This window comes from Felis catus, chromosome E2 (assembly GCF_018350175.1).
Source record: "Felis catus isolate Fca126 chromosome E2, F.catus_Fca126_mat1.0, whole genome shotgun sequence".
Taxonomy (NCBI): domain Eukaryota; kingdom Metazoa; phylum Chordata; class Mammalia; order Carnivora; family Felidae; genus Felis; species Felis catus.
The window spans coordinates 5,303,290-5,316,345 of NC_058382.1; the positions used below are offsets into that span (position 1 = coordinate 5,303,290).

General features: G+C 41.0%; 1 protein-coding gene and 1 pseudogene across 2 annotated transcripts in view; both read left to right on the forward strand.

Annotated features, from left to right (window-relative positions):
- On the forward strand, positions 625-1,358 carry FELCATV1R-PS76 (vomeronasal 1 receptor felCatV1R-ps76 pseudogene; annotated as a pseudogene).
- LOC105259655 (zinc finger protein 420-like) overlaps positions 8,125-13,056 on the forward strand; it is a 125,404-nt gene continuing 120,472 nt past the window's right edge. For both annotated transcript variants that reach the window (XM_045046183.1, XM_045046184.1), the window contains exons 1-2: positions 8,125-8,276; positions 10,392-10,486. The gene's annotated coding sequence lies outside the window, so the exon portion shown is untranslated. The remainder of the gene's footprint in view (positions 8,277-10,391; positions 10,487-13,056) is intronic.

The following is a 13,056-nucleotide window of genomic DNA, read 5'->3' on the forward strand; positions in this document are numbered from 1 at the left end:
GTGACTGAGTAATGTTCCATAGTATGTATATACTACATCTCCTTTATCCATTCATTAGGCGATTGACAAGTAAGTTCTTTCATGAACCCCGCTCACGTTCATGACCACATGCACTCTCTCTCACTCTCCCAAAATAAATGGATGATTTAAAAAATAAAATTGGGGGTGCCTGGGTGGCTTGGTTGGTTAAGTGTCCGACTTCGGCTCAGGTAATGATCTCACAGTCCGTGGGTTCGAGCCCCGTGTCAGGCTCTGTGCTGACAGCTCAGAGCCTGGAGCCTGTTTCAGATTCTCTGTCTCCCTCTCTCTCTGCCCCTCCCTTGTTCATGCTCTGTCTCTCTCTGTCTCAAAAATAAATAAACGTTAAAAAAATTTTTTTTAAATCAAAAATAAAATTGATGTGTTGTGTGATTACTGTGGTGACTGAGGTTTTGTAGTCTTTTTCTTTTTTTTTCTCCAACAAATTTGCTAACAAATTGAAAAAATATTCTGAAAATGTTGTATGTGCTTTCTTTTCGTTTGCTTGCACAAGTTATTTCTTCACATGGATTAACATCATCATGATCTTGGAGAAGATTTCTGTCATTTCTCTCCATCTTTTCTTGCCTCTACTGATGTTTAGCAGTCTCCCAGGATGACACCCTCAATGTCAGGTTTGATGTCAAAAACCTTCCATGGGCCTTTTTGCTTAGAAGAAAGATGATTCCTATATTTCCATAGCAGAATGGCCTCTAGGGTCTTGGCAATAGCAGTAATCTGGTTAAGGACTGTCATTGGAAACTTGGCAAATTAATAGCTGTTTTCCAATGATGTCTGTCTTTGCCACATTGGGTGTACATTGAGTTGTACATATTTTATTGCCAAACACGTGATGATAGTCAAGACATTGGTCATTGTCTCTAAAGGAGTCCCACCAACAGTGACAGCTTTTGGGTGAAAAGATGTCTGCCATGGTTTTGGATGCACACTTCTTTGGTATGTCTACAGAGTGGCCAGGGGTTTGTCCACTGGTTGGTGAACACCTCTGCCCTAATCCTCTGCCCTAGTTCTTTTGTGTTTCCCAATGCTCAGCCCTTTTATTGTATTGAACCATGATTCCACTGTATCCAGGACATGTTTTGTCCAGGTAAGCAGTTCAAAATTCTCTCGTCTCATCAGATTCATATAAATTGTATGCTTTTGCACAGTTTACTTGCTTCTTCACCCAGCTCCCATAGAAAGTTCACTACAGAAATTTAAGGTAGATCCTCATGGGTATTGAGATTTCTTTACCAGGTTTAAATCAGGAAAAACCCAAGGGGACATTGCAGAAGTGAACATTTCAGGTCACTGATTCTTCTGCATTGTACCCTGCTGATCATAGCCTTGGAAAATGTTTTGTGACATAAATGGAATAGAATTTATCCCAGACCCTGTGTCAGATTAATGAGTTTTTGACGAGATGATGTACACATGAAAAAATTAGGCAGGGGCCAAATCACGGTCAAACTGCATTCTGGATATTTTTAGGAGATGATTTTCTACGGGTTTCAGTTTCTCCATGTATTATGGATATAGAGGCATTGAAATATTTATTCTAATTGTGTTTCCATTGATATTTGTGTATAAAAACCTTTTGGAATATTGTGATAGTATCTTGCTCCTGGGTATAGGACAGATTTGCTTATTGGACAGGAAAACAGAGATGTTTCTGACAATGGCAAAGTTTCAAGCAGATATTGTAGATGATATTTTAAGATATTAAGATCCTTAAGATCTTTAAGATGAGCCTTTAAGATATTTCCTATGCTCAGAGTCTCACAGGTGGGACACAGACCCACTGCATGTGCAGCATCTGCCTGTATGAATTGTGGGTATGGGGCTGGCAAGTGAAATTAGTGTGATCAAGATGTTTATGGTGTTTGCTGTGTTATGAGCCGTAAGATCCTTGGACTTTGGTCTAAGAGTCTCCTGTCTTCTGCCAGGATTGGAAAATTGTTACAGGTCAACTTGTTACACTATAGAATGTGTGTAATCTTAGAATTTTATAGTTCTTGAGATTTTCTGTGGACTTTATTCAAAACAAAATAGATATTTCTAGGTCTGTTTCTGCTTTTTTGTTCATTCATTTTGCTAATTAGATTATACATATAAACAAAATCACATGGCATTGTTTTTCTCTGACTGATTTCACATAGCATAGTACCTTCTACATCTATCCATATTGTCCCAACATTGGCAAGAAACAACAAAAAAAGTAGAAACAGACCCATATACAATGAACAGCCCATTGGTTACCAGAGTGAAACAGGGTGGGAGGATGAGCAAAATAGGGATGGGAAGTACAGGCTTACCATTATGGAATTAATAAGTCATGGGACAAAGCTACCGCACCAGGAATACATTCAGTGCTATCATACTAGCATTTTGTGATGACACATGGTAGCTACACTGTGGTGAGCTTAGAAGAACCTATAGAGTTGTCAATCACTTTGTGGCACACCTGAATTAATGTAACATTTTATACCAAGTATACTTTAAAAAAATTGCTACATCTTCAGAGAGCACAAATGGGGGAGGGTCAAAGAGAGAGGGAGAGAGAGAATCCCAAGCAGGCTCCACACTGTCAGTGCAGAGCCCAGTGCAGGGCTCATGAACTGTGAGATCATGAACTGTGAGATCATGACTTGAGCTGAAACCTGGGGTCAGATGTTTAACCGACGGAGCCACCCAGCCACCTCTCAAGTATACTTTAATGGAAAGAGAGAAAATATAAAATAGTTACAGATATGCATATACATATACAGGTTCAACTACTTTCTAAGAAGTTGCCTGTAAGGAAAGCTAACCTACTCTCCAAATCCAGCTCATCCTAGGTGTTAATAGTAGAATATAAACTTAGGAAAGCAAATTTCTCTGTAGCCCAGAGGAGAAAAAGGTAACTTGCTGGAGAAAGAGAGGACACGGAGGAGAGAAGAGTGTGCCTAGCATGGTGGACAAGTGAATAGGAAGACACAGAATAGCCTGGGGTCCTCAGAGTCTGGCAGCCCAGGAGATACATGGAAGAACAATAATTTCTGTGAGAGCTTCTTAAATTGTTTTCCCTGCAGTGCTCTCTCTCCTCTCTCACCATTAAAGTGTATGTAATAATGGCCACATGTCTCATGACGGCTTTTCTGTATAAGTGGATTCTTCTGGGAAAACCTGAAAGTGCAACCGATTTTTCTGTCCATGCTCCCATCAGGTAGGGTCAGTTTTTAGGAGGACACCTGAGTTGAAAACAGAAGAGATTCTGCAGCATGAAGCAGTGGGAATGAGTAAAAGTACAAGGAAAACTTGATATTTTTAAAGGTTATGGAATCAGGGGCAGGGGGGCAAGCTAAGAAATCCAGCACTGTAACCAGAGGATATTTTACCTGCATAACTTGTCAGAGAGGGAGCTATTTGCAAGAATGTTTGACATGGTAACTGGAAGAAGGAGAAATAAAAGTGGTTCATCAAATTTACCATGCAAGCATGGAGTCAGGTTGAAAGAGAAGTGAAGGGAGGGAAGGACTCCAGACTGACCTCTTTTGTTCGCAACCCCTTGATTGAGAACCCTTTGAAACTTCATCTTCTGTGATGCAGGCTTGGATTTCTAGGATGGACATACATTCTGGAGGTTTGACTGCTCAGAAGTGGCAGTGTGCTTCAAATTATGAGGTATTTAGGAGGGGAAATTCTTTTTTTTTTAATTTTTTAAATGTTTATTTATTTTTGAGAGAGAATGAGTGAGCTTGAAACAGACTCCAGGCTCTGCATTGTTAGCACAGAGCCCGATGTGGGGCTCAAACTCAGGAACTGTGAGATCATTACCTGAGCCAAGTCAGATGCTTAACCATCTGAGCCACCCAGGTGACCCGTTGTGTTTTTTCAATACCCTTAGTACCTTGACTAAACTCAAACTGGATTCCATGCAGGCTTGATTCAATCTCTTGGTTCCCATTTGAGGTGTGCTTCTTTCTTCTATTTTTTTCTTTTCTTTTACTACTAGAAAGGAATCAATTTTTACCATTCTTTGGTTAAACCTGAGAGATCAATGAAATAAGGGAGCCATAGATTGACCCCTGGTATTAAATGAACTTTGCCTGTTACCCTTCTACTTTACTAGATGAATAACCTTTGTACAGAGAGATACCTTGCTATGGGCACACTCAGGAAAGAAGGAAAAACATCATCCTAGGAGCTCCTGTGTGGCTCAGTCAGTTGGCCATCTGAATATTGATTTCAGCTCAGGTCACCATCTCATGGTTTGTGAGTTCAAGCCACTTGTCAGGCTTGAGATGCCTGCTTGAGATTATCTGTTTCCCTCTCTCTCCTTCTCTTTGCCCTCCCCATGCTCGCTCTCTCTCTCTCTCTCTCTCTCAAAATAAATAAATAAACTTAAAAAGAGAGAGAGATGGGGCGCCTGGGTGGCTCAGTTGGTTGAGCATCCAACTTCAGCTCAGGTCATGATCTCACAGTTCGTGGGTTCGAGCCCTGCATCAGGCTCTGTGCTGATGGCTCAGAGCCTGGAGCCTGCTTCAGATTCTGTATCTCCCTCTCTCTCTGCCCCTCCCCCGTTCATGCTCTGTCTCTCTCTGTCCCAAAAATAAATTAAAAAACGTTGAAAAAACAATTTTAAGAGAAAGAAGGTGTGGTTTATATATACAATGGAATACTACTTGGCAATGAGAAAGAATGAAATATGGCCATTCGTAGCAATGTGGATGGAACTGGAGAGTAGTATGCTAAGTGAAATAAGTCAGGTAGAGAAAGACTGGTACCATATGTTTTCACTTATATGTGGATCTTGAGAAACTTAACAGAAGACCAGGGGGGAGGGAAAGGGGAAAAAAAGTTACAGAGAGGGAAGAAGGCAAACCATAAGAGAGTCTTAAGTACTGAGAACAACTGAGGGTTGATAGGTGCTGGGAGAGAGGGGAAAGTGGGTGATGGGCATTGAGGAGGGCACCTGTTGGGATGAGCACTGGGTCTTATATGGAAACTAATTTGACAATAAATTATATATAAAAAAATAAAATAAAATACAGGTCTCTTTGGGGTGCCTGGCTGGCTCAGTCAGAAGACCACTCAACTCTTGGTCTTGGAATTGTGAGTTTGAGCCCCATGTTGGGGGTAGAGATTACAAAAAAATAAATAAGCTAAAAAAAAGAATACAAGTTTTCTAATATAATTGTCCCAGAAAACTCTAAGTATTTATGTAAGTTGCTTTTTATTTTATTTTATGAAATAGAAAGGAAAGAGACTAAATAGATTAAAATATTAGAACTCTGGGAGTTAAATTTATCTGGACAGGTTTAAGACTGCCAGAGCTGGAAGTAGCCCAGTGGGAGATCAGAGCCTGCAGCTAGCTTCCTCCCTCCCCTAAACCAGATCCACCCACTTCTGAGACTGTGCCCAGGTCTACCTGGCTCTGGGACCCCCTCCCTTCCCAAGACAGAGGGATGAGATTCTGGGTGGTTGTCCTTTCATCTCTCCAGGGCTGGTGCTCACAATTCCAAAAATCCAGAAGCAGATAAATGGGAGCATAGAACTACATATTTTAGTTCCTTCATTTCTGCTTTTCCTACTAAATCCTGTTTTTTATAAGCTTTTACCCAGAATCTTATTTTCATTCTTGCAGATTCAGTAGTTGCTCAAGTAAAAAAATATACAAATATATGTATATTTTTTATATGATTGTAACAATCTAGCTAATTAACATGCCCCCCACATCATACAGTTAGGATTTTTTATTTTTAAATTTTTGTTGAGAACATTGAAGTTATAGTTTCTAAGCAAATTTCAAGTATAATAGACATATAATCCTCAGTAGTCACCATGGTGCAATTTAGATCTCCAGAATTTCATGCATACCTGAAATTTTGTACCATTTGGCCAACATCTCCCACTGTGCCCTCACTCAGCTCCTGGCAGTCACAATTCTACTCTGCTTTAGGAGTTCAGTGTTATTATATTCCAGATACCATTGAAATAATACAGTGTTTGCAATTTTGTGTGGTTTATTCCACTTAGTATAACATCCTCAAGGCTCACCTGCATTGTCCCATATGAAAGGATCTCCTTCTTTTTTTAAGGCTGAATATTGTGTGTATATACAAACAGATGATAACTAGCTAGATAGATATAGATACCTATATTTAGATAGATATGTAGATGTATTATATATTACATATGGTATATATTATTCATGATACATGATATATTCTATGATATATTTTTTTTACTTTATTTTTAATTTTTTAAAATTTACATCCAAATTAGTTAGCATATAGTGCAACAATAATTTCAGGAGTAGATTCCTTAATGCCTCTTACCCATTTAGCCTATCCCCCCTCCCAGAACCCCTCCAGCAACCCTGTGGAGTTTTTTCTCCACATTTATGAGTCTCTTATGTTTTGTCCCCCTCCCTGTTTTTATATTATTTTTGTTTCCCTTCCCTTATGTTCGTCTGTTTTGTCTCTTAAAGTCCTCATATGAGTGAAGTCATATGATTTTTGTCTTTCTCTGACTGACTAATTTCACTTAGCATAGTACCCTCCAGTTCCATCCACGTAGTTGCAAATGGCAAGATTTCATTCTTTTTGATTGCCGAGTAATACTCAACTGTATACATATGCCACATCTTCTTTATCCATTCATCCATCAATGGACACTTGGGCTCTTTCCATACTTTGACTATTATTGATAGTGTTGCTATAAACATGGGGATGCATGAGGCCCTTCGAAGCAGCACACCTGTATCCCGTGGATAAATGCCTAGTAGTGCAATTGTTGGGTCGTAGGGTAGTTCTATTTTTAATTTTACCAGGAACCACCATACTGTTTTCCAGAGTGGCTGCACCAGCTTGCATTCCCACCAACAATAAAAAAGAGATCCTCTTTCTCCACATCCTTACCAACATCTGTTGTTGCCTGAGTTGTTAATGTTATAGGATATTTATTTTTATATCATAAATAATATACCACATGTTCCATACACTCCTCCTGGAAAGCAGGGAAACTACAGGGAGACAATACTTCCTATCTTCTTAAATGATTAAACTTGAGGAAAAAAAAAAAGTAGAAACTCAAAAAATGGAGGAATTAAACTGATCATATATTGCTGATCAGAGTGTACCAAGTACAGAAAAACTGGCATTTACTTATAAACACAAACATTTTTCTATCCTGTTAAAAAATGCACACACAATAATGAAAACTCTTTGAACTTCAAATCTAACCTTCTTTTCTGCATTTTTCAATTCATCCATATTTCACTCTTATGGAATGCAAATGTTCTTTTTCAATCAACAGGGAAACAGAAGGTGACAAATGGCTCAGGCCAAGTATCTACATCTTCATGGTTATTGTAGGACAACTAGTGGCCACTTGCAGGATATTATGGGGATTAAATCACATCATGTATGTGAAGTTCCCTACATGGTGCATCACAACTTCCTTGTAAACAGGAAATTAGTGTTTAATCCACATGGTAGTAATTGATTTATATGTGTTGTTTTCCAAATAGAGACTGGCTCAGACATTAGTGCATTCAAGAGGCTTCTTTCACTAAACTTTGAAGTGCTATGAAAGCATGTTGTTCTGCAGGATGGTGATAGTGGTCTTTGCTGGGAAAAACAGTAAAGTCACAACAGTGGAAAGTAAGTGATGAACTCTTGCCTGAGAACTCAGTAGGAGTTGTTTGTGTTGAGTAAGATGGTGGCTGTGGGCTCAGGTGTGCTGTGCCTGTATTCTCTCAGGTAGTGCCACTAAACAAGGGTCTCAGGGAGCAGCATCAGCACTAACACGGAACTGGTGAAAGATGTCAATTCATGGACCCCATTCCAAACCTGCAGAATCACCATTTCTTCTATGGGACCTGGAACACCACATGATTTGTATTCACATTAAAACTTGAAAGTACAGAAATACTTATCAGCATGGGTTTACAATAAACATCCCATGGAGAGTTTTAAGAACCAGCATCAGCTGTGCCCTCTGCTGGTCTCTCTATTGGTCAGGGTGAGAGCATCAGTGCTACTTTAACTATGGGTTCCAGGTGATTCTCAGGTGAGGCCAGGGTGAAGCACGAGAATTCACAAACATACTTGGGAGGGCTGTGTCTGCCGTTCAGTAGAAGAGGTGATGATAGTCTGTTCAGCATCACTTGGAAGGGGCAGGTCATTGCAGCCCACATTCCCTGAGCTGTGGCAGGATGTGTGGCTGTCTGTGACAGAAGAGGATATCTGAAACCAGGAAGGAGAAACTCACAGGTAAGTGTCGATGCTGGAGCTCAGTTTTTCTGAATCTTTCCTGTGACAAAGTCAAGGAGAGGGCGGTGTTTTCTGCATTTCAAGATTCTTCTGCCTCTGAGGTGATGAAACCCGGTGAAGAGGCTGTGTGCTAAGGCCTTTAAAGGCGTACAGATGTGATTTCTCCACATAACATCACCCCAGAAAGCTCTCGAGAGCAGAAAGGAGAGGAAGAAATGGCTGCTTCTCAAATAAATTTTGTCTGGGCTTAGCTCAGGGACTGTATCCTCATTACTTACTGAAATGCCATGTATTTAGCGCTGCAAACATTTACTTCTCTACATCTCATGGACCTGCCTAATAAATTTGTTTTGGACTAGAATTTATCCCTTTCATGATAGTCAAATTCAGCTCTTTAGGACATTCCTTGTTACATCCCAGGGCCTTCTCTCCATTCTCTACAACCAGGCTTTCTATACAGCATGAGGAATTCCTGCCATGAATTCATGACCTGCAGATTATTTAAAATAAACCTTTGATGACAGATCAGTATGGGGATGTGTTGCTACCCAAGTTTCTCATAAGAGATACATCAGGTTTGAGGACTCCAGTAGATGAGACTATATATTTATGTCCTGTCTGGGTGTGACACGAGTCTATGTAAACTGATTAAGAACATGCAAAACCAGGGGGCTCAGGGGGCTCTGTCGGTTAAGCAATGCAATCTTGATGTCAGCTCAGGTCAATATCTCATGGTTTGAGTGAGCCCTGTGTCAGGCTGCTCACTGTCAGAAGAGTCTGTCTGGCATTTCTCTCCCTTTCTCCCCTGCCCCCATTCACTCTTGCTCAAAATAAACTTAAAAAAAAAAAAAAACATGAAAAGCAAATCAACTAGCTTTGGGGCCCAAATAAGTCAATGTTCTGAAAAAGAGCTTTGCTGTCTAGATTGTTTCAAAGATTTACTACTTACTTACAAAGCATTAAAGACTAGAGGACATGGGAGGAATCTGTGACTTGAAATTTGCAAAAATTTTCCACATTTTCATGATTCGTATCCTAGTATGATTTTGTTGCTGTTGTTTTTTTCTTCCTTTGCAAACTCTATCACATCAACGATGAGTCCGTGTACACGCATGAAGACCCTGATATCAATTTGTCTCATTACAGCTGATGTTAACATTGTTCACATGGATCGGGGTCTCTCTGACAGATTCCCCCAGAAAATGAAATCTCTCTCTTTTGTTTACTAGAGATCCTGGTCTTTGCAAATAAAGGTTTTATATTGGTCCTCAATCTATTAGGTTTCAATTTTATTTTGCATAGTAAGTTTATTTGCATAGTTATTTGCATAGTTTATTTTGCATTCAATTTTTATTTGCATAGCAGATGTTTTCTTCATTATTAGCTTTTGCCGGAAAAAAATAACAAATATCTTATAACTACTATATGTTCATAGGTCTTAAAATTCTGTAATGCAACTTCACACAAATGACAAATGATATCATTTCAAGGAAATAATTAGGCATTTGTTGGTGTAAGGAATGAAATATTCATGATGTTGTATCTTAAACTTTCCCCTTTTCTGAAGTTCTCTGTTACCCTCACTGTGAATTAGTGACAATTCTAGAAAATAAATGGCATAGGATATTGTTGTCACCATCTTAAAATCTGATATACATTCCTTATTCTTTGGTTAAATCTTATTTTTTTAAGTTTATTTATTTATTTTTAGAGAGAGAGAGTGTGTGTATGTGAGGGTGGATGTGGAGAGAGAGAGACTGGGAGGGAGAGAAGGCCATGCAGGCTTCACGCAGTCAGTGCAGAGCCCGATGTGGGGTTTGAACTCAGGAACAGCGAGATCATGACCTGAGCTGAAATCAGACACTTAACCAACTGAGATACCCAGGTGCTCCAATATTTATTATTCTTGATTCAGTACTACTTGCAAGTGGAGTTAGGGAACTGAGTATTGAAAAGCCTTCCTAAGTGTTCTAAAGAGGCCATCAGGAAACAGCATTGGGAGAATTAGTTTTCTATTAGCTTCTGAAATGTGCTCTCTTCTCTATAGAACACAGTGCTGGATTTGAAATTGTAGGTTCTCCAGCAAGGGTCACGTATCTTTTTTCCTATCTATAGATCTTGCTGTCTCTAGAGTTGATCCGGGTATGATCTTTGGAAAAGGGAGGAGACCTTGTGCAAAAAAGGACAGGAGAGAGTAACCACACGCCCAAGTAAGTGGGAATGAATGAAGCAGATGACACAAGTGAGGGTCAAAGGTCAAAGGAGAAAACTCAATCTTAAAATGTGGTCTGGGAAGCTCTGCTTGAAGGGAATGATTCTGAAAGCCTAGGTATATTTTTTCTAGTGGTCATGGAAGGACATTCCTGTCATGCCCTTCCCATGCTGCTGCATTCCTTGAGGCTTACCCTCTGTGCCAGTGTCTACCATGGCATTCACCAGGAAATCCAAAAGCATCCCCATGTCCCCTGAGGCTCTATGGGATCTGACTTGATTTTGGGGACATGGGAATATCTGTACACATAGGGAGAATCTAAGTGGAGGCCCCAACGTAATTTACTTCTGTCCCAGTTATGGGTGCTCTTATCTCCTGGAGACACACACAAAGTGTGGCACAACATCAGGAATGTGAGGCAAACTGACCATCCCCTATGAAAACTTACACAGTGCAGCCTTTCTCATAGAGCCTTCGACATTGCCTGGCACTTTGTACTCTTAAATATACTGGGAGCCTCAGCATTTACATTTGCCTATTAGTGGAATAATTGGGCCACTTCATTAAGACCTAATTTGATGTTGGACACCATCAAGAACTAAGTGCCAGAAACTTTGAGGATGGGACCCCAGAGAAGGTAGTTCAAATAACTACACAGGGGTTCACAATATGATGTCAAAGCTAAGAATGACATTTTGAACATTGCTTGTCAAAATTTCATGTATACACAAATCCCTTGAGGTTCCCATTAAAAACAGATTCTGGGCCCCACACTCAGATATCATGTCTGCCTAGGTCTAGATGAAGATCATTAATTTGTTCTTAAACATTGAGGTTGCTGTCCCCAGACTTCATCTCCAGTTGCCCAAAGCTAGAGAGTGCAGAAGAGCACACCTGAGTCCCATCTATCCAGCCATCCTATCTCAACACAAACCCTGTTGTTCCCAGTGAAGACTACTACTCTCAACAAGATGGCATTGTGTGCACATCCCCTGCAAGTTGGGAAAGGAAAAGCTAAGGCAGCAGTGGTTGAGCACAGCTCTTTGGTGTACATGTGTACTCATCCATGAAAGGGATGTTTCTTGAGTATCTTATGTATGCTGCAAGTGTATGAGGATGCACCGTGTTCAAGACGTTGGGCTGGGAAACTTACGTATATTGTGTGAACTAATCTTTGTAAAACCCTGGGGATTGTGTACACTATGTTCATTTTTCTAGGAAGGTTGGATCCAGGGTGAGCCTTCTTGGGAGTAGAGATTGTTTGTATTCTCTTTCAACATCAGTTACTCTCGAAGGCCATGTTGGAGGTGGAGGCACAAATATAGAGAGCAGATAGGAGACAGAAAGGGTGGAGTAGAACCTCTGAGGGAAATCTGATGCATCTATCTTTTGCATTTGCATATTTGATCTATTTTAATGTGTTGAAAATCAATGGACATTCCAGGAATGGAAGGTGGGATGCTATGTGTCCTCTTGGAAACACTGTTGGTACCAGAAAGGTGAAACGGACTCCCCAAATTCTAGGTCCTTTGCTCTCTCCCTTATCTGAGTCTGAGCCTCAGCAAAGTGTGGATATCAATGGGATGTCCAGGAGGTGGAGCTGCTAGGAACTCTGTTCTCTGAGCTGTCCTGAGAAGGGAGGATCAGGGACTGGCACCGGGGCCAGAGAGGTCAATTTTGTGGTGGAACAGGTCCTTTTCGAGAGAACCTGAAGGGACAATTGTCTATCAGGCTCCCCAAGCACCATGTAGACAAGGACTATTCCAGATGCAAATCCTGGGACAGCTGAGCTCTTTGTCCAGAATTTTAGCCCCAAGGTATGAAACAGGAATCTGAGGATGTCAGAAGGTCCCCTGCAGTGGTACCACTGATGGACACCTAAGCGTTTCTATTACACAGGATGCTCCTGGATGGCCAGTCCCTGCTCCCCATCTGCTCGGGCTCCCTTCATTGTGGGAGGTGCCCAGCTTGACGGGTTCATGGGGATTCTCTTTGCCTGCTTGTGTGAAGTTTTGATGATACTGAAGGCAGACACGGGAAAAGGATCGAAAACTCTGGGTGTGTAACACTGGTCCGAGGGATGACGGTTCTGTCTGTAGACTCTAGCCCCAGCTGGCCTCCACTGTGAACTCCGGTGTGTGGACAGTTGAGCTAAGGTTCAAGGCTAGTGCTCTGTAACTCCGGGCTGGTAAAGGGAGGAACACATGACTGCAGGTTTAGCTCCTGAGCGAGGCGGTGTTTTCCGGAAATCCTCTATGCGCATGTGCAGCACTTGGTGGGAAACTCTGTCTGCACAAGTGCTGTGGGGAGCCATTGCCGAGAGTGGAGTCTGCGCAAGTGAGAGCAGAGTCACATTGGTGTCTAATGTGCATGTGCAAAAGTGGGCCGAAAGGGGCAGGGAAAGATGTCCTATTGAGTCTTATGCTCACGTTGCGAGTGGGCAAGTTGTCCAGGCCAAGGAGAAAGGTGCTCAAAATGAAAGGTGGTACTGTGTGGTGTTAAAAGATGAACTGATATATGTTCATATTTTCAAGACTTAATCTGACCGGTTAATTGATCTATTCAAAT